Source organism: Hemitrygon akajei, chromosome 3 (genome assembly GCF_048418815.1).
Source record: "Hemitrygon akajei chromosome 3, sHemAka1.3, whole genome shotgun sequence".
NCBI classification, from domain to species: Eukaryota; Metazoa; Chordata; class Chondrichthyes; order Myliobatiformes; family Dasyatidae; genus Hemitrygon; species Hemitrygon akajei.
In genome coordinates, this window is record NC_133126.1 from 61,147,538 (window position 1) to 61,169,912 (window position 22,375).

The 22,375-nt window shown below is 41.9% G+C and overlaps 1 pseudogene; it reads right to left on the bottom strand.

Annotated features, from left to right (window-relative positions):
• Positions 1 to 15,134: 15,134 nt before the first annotated feature.
• LOC140724545 (protein FAM200C-like) lies at positions 15,135 to 15,694 on the bottom strand (annotated as a pseudogene).
• Between the last annotated feature and the right edge of the window lie 6,681 nt (positions 15,695 to 22,375).

Here is a 22,375-nt window from a genome sequence, read left to right on the forward strand (position 1 = left end):
ATGCCATTATGGAAATGGTGGGTCTAGTCATTGTGTTGAGATTCTAAATTGTTGAAAGGTCAATTTGGGTGGTATAAAGGATCTGGTAAGTGGATTTTCTGGCAAAGGTGTACTTGGTAAGCGGGAGGCATTCACAAGTGAAATATTGAGAGTACAGAGTTTGCATATTCCCATCAGAATAAAAGGCAAGGATCAGTTTTAGGGAACCTTGGTTTTTGAGAGATATTGAGGCCCTAGTTAAGGAAAAGGAGGTGCATAGCAGGTACAAGCAGGTTGGAACAAATGAAGTAGTTATGGACTAAAAGAAATACAAATGAACATGAGGGAAATCAGGAGGGCTAAACAAAGGCATGAGGGTTGCTCCAGCAGACAAGGTGAAGGGAATCTTAAGAGCATATACAGATATATTAAGAGGATAGCAAGGGTCAAAATTGGTCCTCTGCAAGATCTGCGTGGTAACCTATGCATAGAGTCGAAAGAGATGGGGGAGATCTTAACTTGTTTTATTTTGCATCTGTATTTACTTGGGAGATGGACAGAGTCAAAGGACGTGAGGCAAAGCAGCAGCGAGGTCACGGGCCCTATACAGATTACAGAGGAGAAGGAGTTTGCTGTCTTGAGGCAAATTAGGCGGATAAATCCCCAGGACCTAACAAGGTGTTCCTTCAGATCCAGTGGGAGGCTAGTGCAGATATTGCAGGGACCCTAGTAGAGATACTTAAAACATCCCTTAGCCACAGGATTTGAGAATAGCTAATGTTAATCTGTCTCTTAAGAAAGACTCTAAGAATAAGCTAGTCCCATGGCTTTGTGCATGTTAGGTTGTGTCTAAATAATCTTATGGAATTTTTCAAGGAAGTTGCCAAGAAAGTGATGAAGACAGGGCAGTGGATGTTCTTTATATGGACTTTAGCAAGGTCTTTGACAAGATCCCACAGGGGAGGTTGGTCAAGAAGGTTCAGTTGCTTGGCATTCAAAATGAGATTGTAAATTGGATCAGATGCTGCCTTCGAAGGAGAAGCCAGAGAATGGTGGTAGATGGTTGCCTCTTTGACTGGAGGCCTGTGACTAGTGATATGCTGCAGGGATCTGTGTTGGGTCCATTGTTGTTTGACATCAATATCGATGATCTGAATGATAATGTAAACTGGATTAGCAGATAGTGGACAATGAGGAAGATTTGCAGATAAATCTTGACCACTGGAAAAATGGGCTGAAAAGTTGCAGTTAGAATTTAATACAGACAAGTATGTGATGTTGCACTTTGGGAGGACCAACCAACAATGACCAGTAAGGCACCGAGGAGTGCAGTAGAACGGAGGGATCTGGGAATACAGATCCATAATTCCTTATAACTGGTGTCTCAGATAGAGAGGATCATAAAGAAAGCTTTTGGAACAATGATCTTCATAAATCAAGGTATTGAGTACAGGATTGCGATTGGCTCAGAGCTTTTTCCGGTGACCTGGGATAGGTCAGCAGATTGAACGGCTGCCACTGTTTAGGATGCCAATGTGTCCAGAAGATGTCAAGGGCAGTGCCTCTCCATCTCTGGGAATGCCCTACATTGACCCAGCAGAGGATTCATGCAGATTTTGTGAGCCCATTCATGGGAACAAACTGCTTGGTAGTAGAGAATACAGCTTTAAAGTGGCTGAAATATTCCCAAAAGCTTCCAGTACAGCCCCACACACTATTGAGATGTTGAGAAGCATCCTGTCAAGGTGAGAAGTTCCAGGACACTAAGCAAGTGGCAATGGACCACAGTTTGTTGCTGAACAGTTTCAGTCGTCCTGAAAATGAACAGAATAAGACGTATTACATCCGCATGTACCACCCAGCTACAAATGGCTTGGTGGAAAGGTTTGTCCAGAGCTAAAGAATGTACTGTGAGCAATGCCAGCAGAATGCACTACACTGACACTGAACCATATCAAAATGCAGCACACTTCATAACCAACAACTGACCAGCTGTGCATCCCTCACCTTCGTGCTTGAATCTCCTCGAGCCCAATCTCAGAAGGAATATGCAAGACAAGCAACTGAGACAAATTGAAGGCTCCTCAAACAAGGAGGTTCAATCTTTCACTCCTGGACAAACAGTCCTGGTTAGGGACTACAGAGCTGATCAAAAGTGAGTACTCAGAAAGATTACAATGAAGATTACATCCGATGTCATCTGGAGATGACACATTGATCAGTTGAGGAAAACAGAGGCAACTGTTAGAGAAGAAAGATATCCAGAATTGTCAGAACCACTTCCTGCAGTTCCAGAGTCAACTCCTACAAACACCATGGAGGAGGCACCAGAATCTGAGATTGTTTCACAGCTAAAAATCTCACCCACCCAAGCAGAGTGATTCCACTTATCAAGAAAGATATGGTCCCACAAGAGTAAGAAAGCCTCCACAATGATTAAATCTTTAGGCCTGAATGGGATCATTTAAGATTTATTATGCTGTGAATGTCTGTATAATTATATAGTATACTGTGTATAACTTGAGATGCATTCTATATTGAGTTGGAGTTTATAGCTAAGCTAATGTTGTATATTTAATATTTCAGTAATATTGAAAATATGCTGTTGATTAAGCATTCTTTATTTGTTTAAATAATTAATTACAGATTATATGTAAAACATGTGAATTGCATTCATCATGACACTACCACATAATATGTGCTTGCCTCACTTAAAGGAAGTATGAAGTTAGATTCACTTTTCATGGTCTTTTCCTTTCAATTAATTTAATGTTAGAATTACAAAATGTAACAGAGGCCAGTGCACAGAATTGAAAAAAGTTACAGTACTTGTAAACTCAGCCAGCTCTATCATCAACACACACAAAATGCTGGTAGAACACAGCAGGCTAGGCAGCATCTATAGGGAGAAGCGCTGTCGACGTTTCGGGCCGAGACCGACGAAGGGTCTCGGCCTGAAACGTCGACAGCGCTTCTCCCTATAGATGCTGCCTAGCCTGCTGTGTTCCACCAGCATTTTGTGTGTGTGTTGTTGTTTGAATTTCCAGCATCTGCAGATTTCCTCGTGTCAGCTCTATCATGGGCACATTCAGACACCTTCAAAAGGGGATGCCTCTAAAAGGAGGCATTCATCACTAAGGACCCGTCATCACCCAGGACATGCCCTCTTTTCATTGCTGCCATCAAGAAGGAGGTAAAGGAGCCTGAAGCCACACCCCCAATGTTTCAAGAACAGCTTCTTCCCTTCTTCCATCAGATTTCTGAGTGGACAATGAACCCGTGAACATTACTATAGTAATTTTCCACTTTTTGCAGAACTTTTAATTCAATGTTTTATATACTGTGTATACTTCTTATTGTAATGTATAGCTTTTATCATAATATATTGCAATGTACTACTGCCATAAAACAAGAAATTTCACAATATAATGCCAGTGATATTAAACCTGATTCTGAAGAGCACATTGTATTACAGGAAAGATAGTAGCATGGATAGAAGACTGGTTGAATGGTAGGAGGCAATAAAGGAGTACTTTTATGGTTGGCTGCCGGTGACTAGTGGTGGTCTGCAGGGCTTGGTGTTGGGATCACTTCAATGATTTGGATGATGGAATTGTTGGTTTTTGTGCCGTTTGTGAATGATACAAAGATAGGTGGAGGGGCAGGTAGTGTTAAGAAAGAAGGTCGTCTGCAGAAGGACTTACACAGATTAGGAAAATGGACAAAGAAATGGCAAGTGCAATATATTGTGTAGGCAAGTGTATGGTCAGGCACTCTGGTGGAAGGAATAAAGGCACATGCTATTTGTAAACAGGGTGTAAATTCAGAAGTCAGAGGTGAACAGGGATTTGTTCAAGTTTCCGTAAAGGTTAACTTGCATGTTGAGTGGATGGTGAGGAAGGCAAATGTAATGTTAGCACTCATTTTGAGATGACTAGAATATAAGAGCAAGGGTGTGATGCTAAGCATTTTTAAAGCATTGTTCAGACCATACTTGGAGTACTTTGAGCAGTTTTGGGACGCTTATCTAAGAGAAGATCCGCTAGCATTGGAGAGGGTCCAGAGGAGATTCACGAGAATGATCCCAGGAATGACTGTGTTAACGTATGAAGATAGTTTGATGGCTCTGAGTGTATACTCACTGGAGTTCAAAAGAATTGGGGGGGGGGGGGGGGATCTCATTGAACTCCATTGAAAACTGAAAGGCCTACATGTAGTAGATGATTCCTATAGTGGGTTAGACTAGGGCCAGAGGGCACAGCCTCAGAATAGAAGAACATCCTTTTCGAAGAGAGATAAGGAATAATTTCTTTTATCGGAGAGTGGTGAATCTATTGCTGGAGATGGCTGTGGAGGCTAAGTTATTGGGTATATTTAAAACAGAGGTTGATGGGCTCTCAATGCGCAAGGGTGCCAAAAGTTATGGGAAGAAGGCAGGAGAATGGGCTTGAGAGGGTTAATAAATCAATCATGAAACAATGGTGGAGCAAACTTGATAAATCAAATGGCCTAGCTCTGCCCCTATGTCTTATGGTCTTACCTTTTTGCAGACTTTCTTGGTAACTGTTCATTCCAAGAGGTGGATAACATTTTCATCCCCACCTTAACTACCCCATTGTGTGTATGGTAGTGCTGAAACCCCAGTTGTACACAAAAGATCTGAAAGGGCACTTCCTACTATCATCCATTTAAGGTCTTGGCGCTTGCTTGAAAGTTCTAGTGATGAAACGTTCAGCCAAGGGGTTCTGATAGTGTGTTCAAGAACCAAATGGTAGGATCTGCAGGGCCCTGAGGATATTCACTGCTGATCATTCACTAGTTGATAAAGGAGTTGTCATTTGTTTATTATTGTCACTTGCACTGAGATACAGGGAAAAACTTTTGTCTGCACCCAGGGCATGCCCTTTTCTCATTGTTACCATTGGGAAGGAAGTACAGAAGCCTGATGGCACACACTCAGTGAATCAGGAACAGCTTCTTCCACTCTGCCATCCAATTCCTAAATGGACATTGAACCCGCGAACACTACCTCACTTGTTTTTTTATATATATTATTTCTGTTTTTGCACGATTTAAAATCTATGCAATATACGTATACTGTAATTGATTTTTTTTTCTTCTTTATTATGTATTGCATTGAACTGCTGCTGCTAAGTTAACATATTTCATGACACATGCCGGTGATAATAAACCTAATTCTGATTCATCCAAACAGGACAGTCCATCCACACTGTAAGTCAGAGACAGATTTATTATCACGGACATTCGACGTGAAATTTGCTGTTTTGCATTAAGATTTACAAAAAACCAATGCAGAATATAGTGTTACAGTTACAGAAAGTGCAATGCACTGGAGTGAAACATTTCACACCAAATTACAAACACTGGAATTTGTTTGAACCTCAACATGTAGTGACAGATGGTATATGTACTCCTGGGTATATGTGCACACACAAAACAAGGGCCATAATGGGTATATTTTTTTCCATTTGTTTTATGCATAGTTGTCTATGAACACATAAATCCTGTACAACTCACAAAAATCTGCAGCCAAATGCACAACGTTCAAAATCTTAGAAAAGAACTCATGCAAAATAGTTCACACCAAGTCAACAGTGATTGTAATATTATTGTAAATCACATGGTACAATTACAGCCAATCAAATAGCTCTTGCTCTCTTTGCCAGTGCATGAGAACTGTAGATATTTTGAACAGGCCACACAACCTCAGACCTTTTGGTGGCAGACGTGAACCTGCAGTGCAAAAATAAACCAAATCTAATTGAGCAATAACCATCGTGTTTATTTAGTTATCATCCCATATGTTAATTCCTGCTAGGTATCAATTTATTGGTTGCTAGCTAAAAATATTTGTGAGACTTGTATATGTTTCTTTGTACTTGATACTATTGAAAGAATTGAGTGTGTAAATATCAAGTTAAATGGAAGGCTGATAATTCAGCTAATGTTTAATGGGGGGTGATAACTGAAATTTTGTCCTGCACTGTGATTTTTATGCCCCTCAACCCAATCCCAATGTATCATCATGACCTATGGCTGGTAAACTTATTCAGTAGGTTATTTCAGTCCTGTACAATATTTTCAATTAATTTCACCTGACTTTGTTTTTAATAAGTAAATTGTTCTTTAATAAAAGTCCCTGGTGTCAAATCACACTCAGCTTTGCTAATTGTATCTATTGAAAATGTCTGCATTTAATCATGTAAATGCACCAAAAGCTCTCTATGCAATTCTCTCAAGCTGTGACGCCACTTACATGGAATTGTGGATCTGTATACACTGATCCCACTGTTCTCCGGCATTCCTCAATGCTCTACCATTCCTGCTATAAGTCCGACCCTGGTTTGTCCTCTCACAGGGGCCTTCATTGTCCACATGATCCAGATGTGAGCACAGAGACAGGGAAGTGGTGTCGGCCATCATCCTGATTTGTTCGTAGGTGAAATGTATTGGGGCTGAGGTTATCTGGGAGGCTGGAGTTAATACATGTCGTGACCAGCCTTCCAAAGCACTTCCTGATGGTGGCTGTCAGGGCCATTGGGCAGTAGTTATTAAGGCATGTTGTCTTGTTTTCCTTAGGTACTAGGATGATAGCGATCATCTTACAGCAGGTGGGAACCCCAGTCTGAAGCAGGGAGAGGTTAAAAATGTCAGCAGGTAGCCTTGCCAGCTGATCAACTCGGAATCTAATGACACAACCAGGAGCACTATCCAGGCCAGATGCTTTCCATGGGTTTGCTCTCCAGAATACTGATCTCACATCCACATGACTGTGCGTTGGAGGCTGCTGGGCAGGGTGTCCAAAGCATGCATAAAATGGGTTCAGCCCATTGGGAAGGGGATGCTCTGTTGCTGGTGATGCTGTCTGGCTCTGTTTTGTGGCCTGTTATAGCATGTAAGTCCTGCCGCAACGGAGAACTGTCTGGGACTCATTTTGGACTGGTGTCCCTGATAGCTTTACGGAAGTCATATCACAATTTCTTGTAAAGGTCAGAGCGCCCTGATTTGAACGGCACCATCCTAGACTTCAGTAAGGAGTGGTCTTCCTGTTAATCCAATGTTTCTAGTTTGGAAACACTCTCTTTGGTACACAGTCCCCACAATTATTAACAAAGATCACATACTCACCGAGGCTGAGTGCTGAGTCCTTGAACATGGACCAATCTACTTACTCAAAGCAGTCACAGAGAAACTCATCTGTTTCCATGCGTAACTGTCCTGATGATCTTTAATTACTTCAACTTGAGTGTGTGTCTGAATATCAGGAATCTTTACAAAACCTTATCAAAGTGATTTTCATGTTTTCAAGTTTCATTTCTAAATTTGCTGGCTTTTAAGGACTTTCAAGGGTGGGCCCTGCATACTTTTTTCCCGAGGCCTAGTTGCCATCTGAAGCCCAGGGTGCGGAGGACCAGTAAAATAGACCTTCATTAGCTGGCTCAGGTAAATATGGGCAAGGAGAGACTTTGGATGGTGGTTCCAGAAGCAGACTGGGTCCAGTACAATCTGATCCAGTATCCGGAACAATACATAACGATCAGCCTTTACTCCTGATTCACCTCTGTTCAGGTAATAGGACGATTAACAACTGTGGGGAGAGTGAAAGGACAGCACCTGGTATTAAAAACTAAACTATCTTTGTGAGTTCTGTTAGGTCCCTCTTACTGCTTCACAGTAAGACAGGCATTGCTACTGGTGCTATAAATTCAGATATATAGTGCAGCAAACTCTAAATGATTTTAAAGTCATTCAGATTGAAACATAGCATTTAGTCCATTATATCCACACTGACAGGCGCCACAGTGGGGCAACGTTTCGTACGCACTTCTCCTCCGGTTGAAATCTGCAACCACAGGCACTGAGGGGAGTAACATTGTTTCAAGGCATTTCAAAGATCTGGCTACCTTCAAAACCAGCAGATTCGGGACCGCTGACCATCCAGAGCGTGAGAGCAGCAGCTGGAAGCTCAGGAAAAGTCTCCATTGTCTCAGGAAACAAGGCTGCTGGGGAGAGCTTCAGGTAAAACTGAAGTGTGGGGTCCTAAGGCCCCCCCAAGCCATCCTCCTGGCTAATGGACAGTGTCGAGAAAATAAAAATTGAAGACCTCAGAGCAAAACTGCTCTACCAAAGGGATATCAGGACTGGTGTTGGAAGTTTTTCTTCCAATAGGAATATGCAGAGGATATCAAAGAACACATGGAGTCTGCTTCAATCCACCTTTCTCAATACCCACGAAAGCATCCTTGGGTGCAAGTCCAGAAACCATCAAGATGGGTTTCATGATAATGACATGGAGATAGAACAATTCATCTCCATGAAAGGAAAACCTTTTGTCCCTGGCAGAATGATGTCGACAGCAAGGCCAGAAGAGAAGCTTACTTCAGAGCCAAGGCAAACGTCCAGCACAGGGTAAGGGAGCTAATGAATTCTTGGTGGATGGAGAAAGCCCTGGAAAGCCAGAGACTGGCAGACTCTGGTGACTCTTCTTCAGAGTCACCACATCAGTCTACGGTCCAAGTTCCTTCAGATTAAACCCCCTGTGCTCAAAGGACAGGAAGAACGTGCTAAAAGATCCGAAGGATATCAATGATTGATGGTGGCCAGTGATATTAATTCTGATTCTGACATTCAAGAACTTCTTAACGGCAACCACACTCCTGAACCAGAGGTTACAAGTCAGAATCTCCAGAGGCCTGTAGGAATAGACATGGGGGAACCTTGCAGCATGATGAGGTTCGTGATGGTATCTGGACACTGGAAAGCATCAAAGCCATGGGTCCTGACTCGATCTCAGCAGAGACCCTTAAGGAATGTGGACCAGCACTCCTGCACCACAAGGTCTGGGAAAAGGAACAACTGCCCTCGGAGCAGGGGATTATCTAATAGTGACTTATTCAAGAGGAGAGATAAGGCAAATTGAGGCAAATACAGAGGTATCTCCCTCCTGTCATCACAGGCAAAGTGCTCACATGTATTCTTGTCCATCGACTCTTTCCACCATCTGAGGAAGTACTCCCTGAACACAGTGTGGTTTCTGCCCATCTAGAGGTACCGCAGACATGGTCTTCACAGCCCGCTAATTACAGGGAAAATGCCATGAACAAAGGCAACCCTTAGACTTGGCTTTCATAGATTTCACAAAGACATTTGCCTCAGAAGACCGCCAAGCTCTCTGGCGTATACTATCCTGACAAGTACTTACAAGAAGAGACTACTGCATGATGGCATGCAGCCAGAGTACTCAGTAACAGTGGCGCTGAATCTGAACCCTTCACTGTCAAGACAGGAGTCAAACAGGGCTGTATCATTGCACCCAGCCCACTTGACATCTTTATTGCTATCATCTTTCACCTTGTAGGATTTTGTGAATAAAACATGCAAGAATCGAGTATGTGCTTAATAAAAGCCGCTGCTCTTTACTTCCATTGAGAACAAAACAAAAGCAGTCGCTTTACACGGATGTCATTATGTCAGGCAGCATCTCTTGAAGTGAACACAACAACTCAATGTCAGTGTTTGTGAATTGTGTGGAACAGTTTATATTATGAACAATATGTGTTATCTGTCTCCCATTACATTACCCTACAAGCTCATTGGCCAAGACCTGCCACGGGGAATCCCTTTCGTATATAGAATGGACAACAGGCTTTCAAACCTCAACTGGTTCAAGGCCAAGAACAAGGCCAACTATCATGGAGCTTCAGTATGCAGACGACAACACCATCGCAGCACGCTCTGAAGATCTACAATGCATCCTGAATGCCTTCTGTAAAGGCGTATAGAGTCTTGTTTTGAATATAAAAGACACAAGCACTAAATCAACTACCACCCAACCAACCATTATCTGGCTCTCCATAAAAGTTGACAGTCATCCTTGAAAATGTAGACCACCTTCCCTGCCTTGGCAGCATTCTCTCCTCAAAAGCAGACATTGACTCAGAGATCAACCACCACCCGAGCGGTGTTGTCCTTCCTACATTACTGTATGGAGCTGAACAATGGACCACCTACAGTATCTGAAAGCTCTGGAACAATGACACCAAATAACACTACACCAAAGATTTTGAAGATCAGCTGGAAAGACAGACGCACCAACACAAGCATACTGGAGGAGGACAACATGAACAGCATCTCCACCGTGATAAAGCCACACTAACTCCGATGGATAGGTCATGGTCATTCAGATTCAACATTTCACCTAAAAACTGCAGAGAGCAAGTGGAGGCTGAGAAAGGAGAGACTGACTTAACCACTAACCACAGTCACCACTTACTCTTGGCCACACTGCACTAGGAAATGGGGACCCTGGATTGGCCTCGACAGCCGCCTGAGGACCCACCAGTAGACAAACCCTTAGGAGACCATCTTACTCAACTTGGTGACCACGAGAAGACTCTGCTTCACAGAGACATGGCTCACCCCAGACACTCCAGACACTGAACTCTAGTGCAAAGGTATCATCTTCCTCCGCTTAGTCTGGATGATGGCATCAGATAAAGGCAGAGGCGGCAGTGTTTGCTTCATGATTAATTCATTGTGGTGACAGACATGACAGTTCTGTCTCAGTCCTGCTTGGCCAACCTGGAACATCTGGCAGTCAAGTTTTGTCCATTTTCCCTGCCAAGAGAGATCTCTGGTGTCATTCTAGTAGTGGCAAACGTTACAGTAGTACTCAAGGGACAGGCATCATTCACGAGACACCGTGTCCTGATGCTCTCTTGATCATCAAGGGTACTTCAACCGAGTCAGCTTGATGAAGCATCTGACAAATTACTACCAGCATGTCATGTGCAGAGGCAGAGAATCCAACACACTTTTTCACTGTTACACCACCATTAAGAAAATGCTTACCCTTCCATCCCACATCCGCCATTAAATTTCTGAACGGACAGTGAACCCATGAACGCTACCTCACCACCTATCTCACTAATTTTGCTCTCCTTTGCACTACATATATAAATACATTTTTTAAAAAATGTATATACCTATACATACAGTTCATTGAGATACATGGGGACCAGCACATTTTCATCCAATTACACGGCTGCCCCAATTGGCTGGAAATAGTTAAAAAGATATAAAAAAGACAAACTGAGGAACAAATAATGTATTTAAATGAAATACAAAACAACTTATATCACTACCAATAGTACTACAGCATTATAAAATGGTGTATTAGTTCTCAATAGCTATTGCCAGAGGAATTCATCCACTGTATGCAATGGACAAATTTGGTTAATCATGGTAGCTGCTTATTTGAGATAACTGTTAAAGAGCAAAAAATAATTGAGGAAATAGCCTTGGTTTATTTGGGGCATAATGCCGCTTAATTGGGACAGGAGACTGTCGCCGAATAGTTTCTAACTGGTGTTAGTCGTGTGCACTTGTGTGGAAGTTAGACACTACACCATGCTTAGAGTGAACAGGTTTTAAATAGCATCAGTTGTGTGCGCTTATGTTCATGGTTTTCATCACTGACAGTTTGTAAGAAGTAATCAGTAAAACAATTTAGAATTGTTCTGCTCACTTTGATTTCAGGCATTCAGGCTTGGAGATGCCAGAAATGGCCGGGAGTGAATATGAAACAATTTCACTACTTCAACAAGTTAAGAACAGTGAAGGAGGTAAAAGGTTTCTTAGCATTAGGACAAGAATTATTAGGATAGAAAGCAGCTTCTTCCCCTGGGTCGTGAGACTATTGAACTCCCAGCCCTCACCATGTATGAAGTGCCAGTGGCATTATACTGTTTGGCAGTATGAATACATGTAAACGGTTGAAATGATAATAAATTTGAACTTGATACAAAAATGTACACATTATCACTATTTCACTTAAAGCATTAATCTTGACATTATTGTGTGATAGACACCATTGAATGTTGAACTTTAATAAATTGAGTTTTAACTGGGAGATCGCTTGATTCCTCTGATTTTGTATCAATGGGATCATCTGTAACGGGGAAATCCAATGTAAATAAAATACTCCAGCTCAGCCTGATTTCACAAGTCCAAATGTATTAAACATGAAATTCATCACCATGGCATCAGTAAAGCAGGACAAGGATTGTAGCTGAATCACGTACGTACGTATTATTTCGCATCTCTTTTAAGAAGGGTGACTCAGCATTGTGCTGTCGTGTACTTGAACTCGTATTGTATGCCACAAATACTCTGTATGCAATAACTAACTGACTCACTAAATAATTATGGGCAGTTGCTACACAAAATGTGATATAAAGTGCTATCTGAGGCTCAATTTGAACTCAAATTGCGCAACATTTTGGCAATAAACATGAGGTTGTAGTTTAATTTTATTCCCGACAATCACCTGCAGGTGATGACTGCAGGGAGCAGCTGGAGCATCTTCTCAGCAAATTAACAGTCATAAGACAATCACTGCACTGGCGTATGACATGTGAGCAATTCACGTGTGGAACCAACTGAATTACAGCCGGCTGAATGCAGAAGTCAGATCTTTGGCATATTCCCCAGTGTAAGTGAAGGGGAGATTGTTATTAAAATCACTGATAATTTAAAGCATTGGTGATTTGCCAGGCAATATTTGATTCCGTTCTACTTCGGTCAGATCCTCAGTCCCCTCATTTGAATATTTTTTATTGACTCATTACAATACCACCAGGTTCATGCCAGCTTCCAGAAGAACAATCCCAGTCCCATTATGCTCATTTTCTTGCAACTTATTCCATCTTCTTTGCTCATTAAATCCCCTTTGATTTTTTTAATCATTTACCTGTACTTAGGTGTCATTTGTGGTTGCAAATTGATCAATGACATGCCCTTGGGCAGTGGGAGGGGACCAGAACATCCAATAGGAACCCACAGAGCCGCAGAGACAGCAGCCGAGATCAGGACCAAACCCAGATCCCTGAAGCTGTGAGCTGGTGGTGCTAAACTGCTGTGTCACTGTGCTCGCTGTTTTTCTTTGGTGTACATTCGGGACCATTAAAGTAGCACTGTAACTGCAGGTTCTGAAATAGGCTGCACATTTACATTTCCCACTTGCGTGCTTTAATCCTTGGAACCACATCCAGCACTGCTTCCTTCCTTTTGGGTTGGAAACACAGTGAACATGAAAGGCCTCTTCAAAAAATATCAGCAAAATTGATGTTTGAAAGGTCATTGACTGGAAACATTAACTCTGCTTCTTTGACAACAGGCACTGAAAGTTTCCAGTATACTTGTTTTGTTTAAGATTTTTACTTTCTGTAGCATTTTCCTTAGTTTAGGGAGCTTAGAGTCTTGGAGTACTACAGCACTACAATTCTGCCTGGTCCCATTGACCTGCAACCTGGACCATACCCCTCCAATCCATGTACTTATCCAAACTTCTCTTATATATTGAAAGTGGACCTGCAACTACCACTTCAATCTGCAGCTTCTTCCACACCCTCGTCACTTCAGGAGTTACTCTCTCCGCTTTGTCTTTTTAAAGCTTTCCTATTTTGAGATAAAGCACAGAAACAGGTCCTTCTGGCTAAGTGAGCCCATACTGCCCGATTACACTCATTAATCTACTAACTTACACATCTTTGGAATGTGGGAGGAAGCTGGAGCGCCAGGAGGAAATCCACGTGGTCACAGAGAAGATGTACAAACGCCTTACAGGAAGCAGTGGGGTTGAAGCCAGGCCAGTGGCCCTGTTATGCTGACCGCTGTGCTACTGTTCTTCTCATCTCATCCTGCCGTTTTATTGCAGTTCCTTTTTTAATTGTTAAAATAGCTTTCAAAATATTCAGTTAAAAGAAGATATGCATACTCGCATTCAGTAGGCTAGATATTCTTTTATGCTGAGGTAGCCTGTAAAATAAATATTGGCTTGGAGGCATAGGATAAGCCAAGTATTCTTCAAAGTACTGCCTCTGCCCAGTAGTACCCAAACCTTTTTGAGTCACTGCCCCCCTGGCTCCCAGACCACATCCCTGTTTCTCCCTCTCCCTCTGCCACTACTGCATGAAAACTATAAAGAATTTTGATTTACAATGCAAAATTAAAGACAATGGGAACTGCAAATTCAAAGCTGTGACAAATAATTGCAAAAATTTATTCAAATCTATTCAAAACAAGTAAAATCATTTGTTTATTTAATTACAGTAATTTTCATCAGCAGTTTGAGAGCGTACATTAGTACTCCAACTATTCACTACTTCATTGCTTTTTCACCTCTCAGTGAGAAGGATGGCCTTGTTGCAGTGATATCAGCTCTTGAATATCAGACTGAATATCACTCAGCAGTCTCAGATCCCCACATTCAGTAATTTGCAGTCTGTTTCTTTCCTTCGAAAGAAGTTGGGTGACTGCATTGAAACTGCTCTCCAGTAAGTATAAAGTTGGAAAGGCAGTAAAGAACATCATGTCCTTTTTCCACAGTGCAGGATAGTGTTTAGAGATTTCTTTCTTGATATGACTTTTTATACCTCGGCTTCAGCTCAAAGTCATGTTGTAGTGAGATCAGTTCTTCCTTCATCCTTACTGTTAATTCTTCATTACAAGTGTTCAGGAATGGAGTTATTACCCAATCTGGAGATTCTGAGATCTCTCTGACGTGTCTTACGCAGATCAACGAGGTGGACACAGTATACTTGAAGATCGTCACCTGGCATTCTTTCTTTCTCTTCCAACTCAGAGATGCTCAGAAACTGGAAGAGGTTGCGACGGCCAATATTGCATTTAAATAGGGTTAATCTGGACAGACATGTGGAGACAACTGATTTGACTTTGATAAGATTCACAACATTTCCTTGCAATTGAAAACAGATTTCATTAAGCTTTGCAAATAATTCGGACAAGTAAGAATTGCCATGCATAATATTCTTGAGTTAATTATTGAATGAAGCATTTGTGTCTTCAAAGGATTTTATAGCAGTTTCAAAAAGTGCATAAAAGCATCTCAGGCAGTTCCCTTTTGAGAGCCATCTGACTTCTGTGTGCAACAGCAAGTGTTCAAAACTGCTCATCATTCTCAATGCAAAGCTCTCAAAATAGACCAGATTTGAGAACATGGGACTTGATTTTATTTACTGCTGTGTTAACAGTGTTTAATGATCTGTGCAGTTGATCACTGAGTTTTTGTGACAATATATTCTCTGTGAATTACACAGTGAATGGTAAATTTGTTAAGTAATAACCCCACAGTGGCATCCTGTCATTGATGGTGCTCCATCTGTTGTATAAGCAAGAATACTGCTGAGTGAAAAGTCCTTCTCTTTGAAAAATTGCTCAATAAGCCGAAATGTTGACTTCCCCTTCGTATCTGTTTCTCGTCCTTTTGCAAATAACAACAACTGAACCCTGGGCTTTCATCTTTTATGAAGCAAGCATAAGCAAGAAGCAAAGATTCATTGCCTGGCAACGATGACTCATCCATTTGTAGAGTAAATTCTGCTGTCATCCGCACATTCTCTGACATTTCATCTATTTATCTTTGAACACAGTTGTCGCTGAGTGGAATCGCTTTAATTACTTGGTCCGGTGACTTCTGCAAAGCCATATTCAGAACTTCCCTTACTGCTGGCAGAATCAGTTCTTCTCCAATCTGAGGCTTTCCAGATTTGGCAATGAGCAATGAAATGTATGAAGCATGCAAACCATCACTGGTTTGTTGTGAGGTGCTGGCAAACATGTTTTGAAGTGTTTTCCATTTCTGAAAGTTCTTGCTTGCTTTATCAGAGAGCATTCTTTTCAAATGTTCAAGAAGCCTGCATGATCTCATTGCTCCATTTGGAAAAAAAAACTCTTTCACAAAACATACTGCTGTTGGATGCTTGGTGCTGGGATACAGTTAATCCATATTTCAGTTACTCCACACTATACTGTCTATACTTCTTTTTCATTTGGTCTACTTCTGCCGATTTTTTACAGATTAACAACCACCATCAATTGCCCAAGGTCAACCTCGATAGCACAGTCAATGAGGAGAGAGTTATGATGACATCATAGCTCAGGCAAAGCCTGTCTGAAGGTACATAAAGTGAGGCAGCAACATCTTGGTTGGGCCATGGTCTAGAGAAGTGCTGACAACACCATTCGAAAAGGCAGATTCTGAACTTTACCTCACTGAACTAATTCACAGCAATCACGTCACTGTCTGATTAGAGTATGGGAATCATTCTAGCTAACACTGTACCACAGTAGAGAACAGCAATAATGTGCGGGCCAGGCCCGGAAATAACACACCTTCTTAAGTCTAGGTTTCTCAAGATGTGCCAAATACAGAAGCATCACATTGCTTTTCAATGTCTATAACGTGCTTTGAACAAAGTCTAAGAGACGGTGTGTTAGCAAGAGATGAGTTGATTGTGTGATCATCGTGCTGTAATCAATTATGAGGCACTGACTTTCAAATTATTATAATAAGTAATTCATTTCTTAAGTTAAACATGTAATCCCTTGCTACTACGTGCCCCCCACCACCACCCCTTTATCTTTATTGCCCCCATAGGTGGGGGGGCAATATCACCCACTGCTCTACAACTGCCTGTAAGCGCAGGAAGGAACTTAGTTTATCTTCTCAACCATCTCTTCATCAACAATGCATTGAGTATCAGCCTAATATCTTTGCGTTTATACCTCTAGAGTGGGATGTATGCCCATAACCTTCTTTCTTTGTTAATAGAGCTTCTGCTGACTTGCATTCTTCAGGTCTAATGAGTATGCAAATTGTTAATATATCTGACAATAAAATAGCCGTTTGCAACACTCTGTTCTGGATTCCGCACATGCTCGAAGTCTGCATTGATATTGAGTTCAAGGTGAGGTGACTGTCTGCAGCGAAGAAGGTAGGAACGATCAGAAGGTTAACCCCAAGACAGCACTGCATCGTGGCACTGTAGGAGGCTCAGCGTTCAACTGTTATCTTTGTAAAAATTGTTCTCAGAGATATGGGAGTGGATTGGCAACCAAAAGAGTGGGGAAATTATTCTCAGTAAAAGCCAAAATTAATTTTGCAGTCCTCTGAATGGGGTAGAAAATTAGTCTTAGATAATGTTTGTGTGAATCATTATAAATTCAGCAAAGTTGTATTCCTTGTTATACAAAAAAGAAACAAAATGCGGAGGAACCCAATGGGTCAGGCAGCATCTGTGAAGGGCAGTGGACTGTCGATGTTTAGGACATCTGGGCCCAGAACGTTGACTGTCCATTTCTCTTCACAGATACCGCTGGACCTGCTGAGTTCTGCCAGCTTTTTGTATTTTTTTTCGTCCCACAGATTCCAGCAGCTGCTTTCTCTTATATCTCCTAGTTATACAACATGGTTATATGACATGCCATGTTAAAAAACATCTGTTCAACTCAAAAGATCCAGCACTTGTTCTGAAAACCCAGCATACCGCAAAAATAACTATCTGCCCGCTCTATATATTACAAACGATGCAAGAGCATTCATTTGCCTGTCTCTCTTAGCTTGAGGCTACAGTTTTATCTTTGATGAGCTTATCAGTTAGTTACATCCTCTGAGCCGACACTGGCGGAAGTGTGAAGCTGATCACATGAAAGGCTGTTGCTCTTTACAGAGATACATCTGAGAGGAAATTTATTAGACTGGAAATTTTGGTGGTAGTTTTACACAGAATAGAACTCTCATTTCTGTCCAAGTGTTTGGAAACAATGTAACATGTCTGTACCTGAATTGCTCAAACCCAGAGAGAATCTAGGACAGGCTTACTGCACAATGGAAGTTAACTGCATAATGGATTTTTTTTGTGTGTATTTACTGCATAGAATCTGAGGCTTTGCAGTAAAGATATATTCACAGAACAAAGTGAAATTGTGAGATCTGGATAGATACTTGCATCAAACTTCAGTTTACCGTTAAGGTCATTTTTAATATTTTCCTTCAATAACAGCATTAATAGACCTGGTGTATGGTTAGTTTTTAAAAACAGAACTCTTTTATTTCCATGAACTTAAATAAATAGTGCAAATGATAATGGCCATCCACTACTACTAAAGGTATAAAAGTTATGGATGTGCAGTACTGTATAGAGACTGGAATACCACTAAAGTGGAAGAAGGTCTAGGATTTTTCTGAAGATAATAGAATTATAACATGTGATACAGATCAGGAGAGTCCAGAATTGCCTAATTTTCTTAGTTTGGGAAGTTAAGCAAGAACTCTCGATAACCATGAATTGAGCCCTGTGGGAAAAAATAGCAGGATGTAGACCAGGAAGTCAAAGAATTTTTACAACATTCCGTTAAGTTAGAAGTACAAAGTAAATTAATTATCAGAATACATGTATATCACAATATACTACCCCAATCATTTTCAGATAGCAGAATCAAGTTTAATATCACCAGTACATGTCATGAAATTTGTTGTTTTGCGGTACCAGAACATTGCAGTACATAGCAATAAACACTATAACTGACAACATAATAAAGTAATTAGCTGAGTGGTACAAGAAGAGAGGGAGTGTTCATGAGTTCATTGTCCATTCAGAAATCTGATGGTGGGGAGGGGAAGAAGCTGTTCCTGAAATGTTGAGTGTGTGTCTTCAGGCTCCTGTACCTCCTCCTCGATGGTAGCAATGAGAAGAGGGCATGTCCTGAGTGATGGACGCCACCTTTTTGAGGCATCACCCTTTGAAGGTGTCTTGAGTGCTAAGGAGACCAGTGCCAATGATGGAGCTGGCTGAGCTGCAGGTTTTATTGATCCTGTGCTGTGGCCCATCCATACCAAACAGTTGGAATGCTGTAGAAATCTGTGAGTGTCTTTGGTGACATACCAATTCTTCTCGGACTCCTAATGAAATACAGCTGCTGTTGTGTCAACATGCTGGGCCCAGGATACACCCTCAGAGATGCTGACAGCCAGAAACTTGAAACTGCTCGCCCTTCCTACTTCTGATTTCTCGATGAGGACGTGTGTGTTCCCTTGATTTGCCCTTTCTGAAATCCACAAGCAATTCCTTGGTCTTATTGATGTCGGGTACGAGGTTGTTGTGACATCACTCAACCAGCTGATCTGCGTCACTTCTCTTCATCAGCATCTGAAATTCTGCCAACAATAGTTGTGTTGCCGGCAAGTTTGTGGATGGCGTTTGAGCTGTGTCTAGCCACGCAAGTCATGGTTGTAGAGAGAGTAGAGCAGTGGGCTAAGCACACATCCTGGGGTGTGTCAGTGTTGATTGTCAGCGAGAAGGAGCTGTTATATCCGATCTGCACAAACTGTGGTCCCCCTGTGAGGGAGTTAAGGATCCAGTTGCAGAGGGAGCTACAGAGGCCCAGTTTTGGAGCTTGTTGGTTAGAACTGAGGGCATGATTGTGTTGAACGCTGAGCTGTAGTCGATACATTAGCCTGACATTAAGCATTACTATTGTCCAGGCGATTCAAGGTCGAGTGGAGAGCCAGAGAGATTTAATCTGCTATAGACCTATTTTCTAATGGTGATTCACAGTAAAAACAACAAAACATAATAGAGTCAATGAAAACCTGTACAGAAACAAAGATGGACAATCAATGTGCAATAGACATAAAATATTGGCAATATCAAAGTAAACAAACAAACAAACAAATAAATAAATAAATTGATAAATGGGTGGCTAGATGAATGAATGAAAGATATTGAGAACATCAGTGTGGTGCCCTTGAAAATTAGTCCATAGGTTATGGAACAGTTCAGTGTTGGGCTGAGTGAAGTTATTCATTCTGGTTCTGTAGCTTGATGGTTGAGAGGTAACAACTGTTCCTGAACCTGGTGGTGTGGGTCCTGAGGCTCCTGTACCTCCTTCCTGATGGCAGCAGTGAGCAGGAACATGGTCTGGATGGTGATGGACACTGCTTTCCTGCGACAGCACTCCTTATATTGTGTTGGCGTGTGGCCTAGTGGATAAGGCATCGGTCTGGTGATCTGAAGGTCAGTGGTTTGAGCCTCAGCTGAGGCAGCGTGTTTGTGTCCTTGAGCAAGGCACTTAACAACACATTGCTCTGCGACGTCACCGGTGCCAAGCTGCTTGGGTCCTAGTGCCCTTTCCTTGGACAACATCAGTGGCGTGGAGAGGGGCAGCTTGAGCAATTGCCGGTCTCCCATACAACCCTGGCGACCTGGAAACCTTCCAAAGCACAAATCCATGGTCTCATGAGACTAACGGATGCCTATAATCTATATCTCCTTATAGATGTGGTCAGTGGGGAGGGCTTTATTTGTGATGGACTGGACTGTATCCATTACTTTCTGTAGGTTTTTCTGTTCAAGGGCATTGGTGTTTCCATAGCAGGTCATGATGCAACCAGTCAATATACTCTCCACCATGCAGCTATAGAAGTTTCTCAATGTTTTAGATGGTATGTTGAATCTTCACAAACTTTTAAGAAAATAGAGGAGCTGTCATGCCTTCTAAGAAATGACACTTGCTTCCTGGACCCAGGTCAGTTGCTCTTTAATGATAACGCCTAGGAATTTAAAGTTGCTGAACCTTTCCACCTCTAATCCCCTGATGAAAACTGGCTCTTGGATACCTAGTTTCCCCCTCCTGTAGTCCATAATCAGCTCTTCGGTTTTACTGAGTTGATTGAGTGGTTGTTGTCGTGGCGCCATTCAGCCAGACTTTCAATCTCTCTCGTAGTCGTCACCACCTTTGACTTGGCCTACCACAGTGGTGTCATCAGCAAACTTAAATTTGTCATTGGAGCTTATCATTCATTCACAGAGGCAGAGGTAACAAATAATGCTGCTTTAAGAAAATATACTGTATATTTGACTGAGAGGATTAGAATGGATCACAGTCCCTTAAGTAAACCTTATCAATGACATGGTGCCAGTTCAGAGGTTCAAAGGTACAATTTAATGTCAGAAAAATGTATACAATATACATCCTGAAATGCTTTTTCTTTGCAAACATCCACAAAAAGAGAGAAGTGCCCCAAAGAACGAACAACAGTTAAACGTGAGAACCCCAAGGTCCCCCCCAGCGCCCCCTCCCGTGCGTAAGCAGCAGCAAGTAATGATCCCCCTTCACCTCAGCAAAAAAAAGCACACCCACTTCTGAGCACAAGCGTGAGTTAGGCGATAGCAAAGACACAAACCTTGCAGTTATCCCAAAGACTATCGCGTTTCATCCGGCATTCGACAAACCCCAGGTTCTCCCTCTCCCTAATAAGGGAGAAGGAGGTGTCCCCCATGTTCACAGCGAGTGGGAGACATAACAACAACCCGCTGGTTTACGATGTTAAAAAGTCTATTTCATCACTTTTTATGAGTTCTGTGCCTGAAGATCACAAAGATCTTGGGTCTTTGGACCTACAGCAAAAGATTTTCCGGCCTCCCCGATGACCCATGAGTCTCCAGCCATGACACTACCCCTCGATCTACCCATTGCCAGAGCGCCGAGATCTTAGGCTTCCAAATACGAGCCGGACTCTCGGGCCGACCCTTGGCATGCCGAACAACAACAGCTGGTCCTGAAACCCTGAGAACAGGTCCCATTCCCGCAAATAACCAAAGCCTGTGTGTAACTCCAGGTGAGGATCTTCAAAAGAACCCTGAAAAGGAAAAATTAAGATATTAAAGATGGAAGTGGAGCTGTTTGCAAAGGTGCAAGCAAAGGAGTTGCCGTTTAGTGCCGGTGAAGCGTTACGAGATAAATCCCTGGTTAACGAAGGGCTGGAAGATTATAAAGATGGATAATCTGACATTAAGCTGACTGTGCAGCAAATGTTAAATCCAATAAAAATGGGTGGTATGATTTCCTCAGGGCACCAGCATGTAATATGATGAGAGACTTTTCTTAAAGTATTCAGTACAACCACAAAAAGGGAAATCACTGAGAAGTTTGGAAGGAATATGGGAATGTTTCTTGGGCTTCCATGGGTGCAGAGGTTGTCAAAGTACTTGATTACCTAGGCATGGAGCCCAAAAACAAAGGAAGAGACCAAGGTCAGGATTATGATGAGGAGTAGGCCAGCTGTCCTGTTGAAATCTTTGACAACTGCAGTTGAAAAAAATTCCAGAAGGGACTATTATCGGTGGTAATGCAAAGGAATTAGTGAATACCAATCACCATAAATTGGGACCAAAATGTTATCCAGATGTCTATTGCAATGCTACATTTTACTTCAAGGAGAACGACAAATGAAGTGATGTTCTATTTAAGTGGAGCCTTTGTAAATCGGTATCTACTTGCCATTTTTTAACACATTTTTTAATTTTTTAGTTAGGTATGCCGTGAAGCCATGTTATATGATTAGGAGACAGCAGATGCTGGATTATGGAGGGAAAATAAAGAGCAGCAGGCAGAACTCTGCAGTGTCATGAATTAATGCAACTGAAAACAGTCTTTTCCAAGTCTTTATTAAATAACAAAGTTCTAGCATAAATAAGACCAGATTGCTCAAGCAAGTCGGGCCATTTGTCTT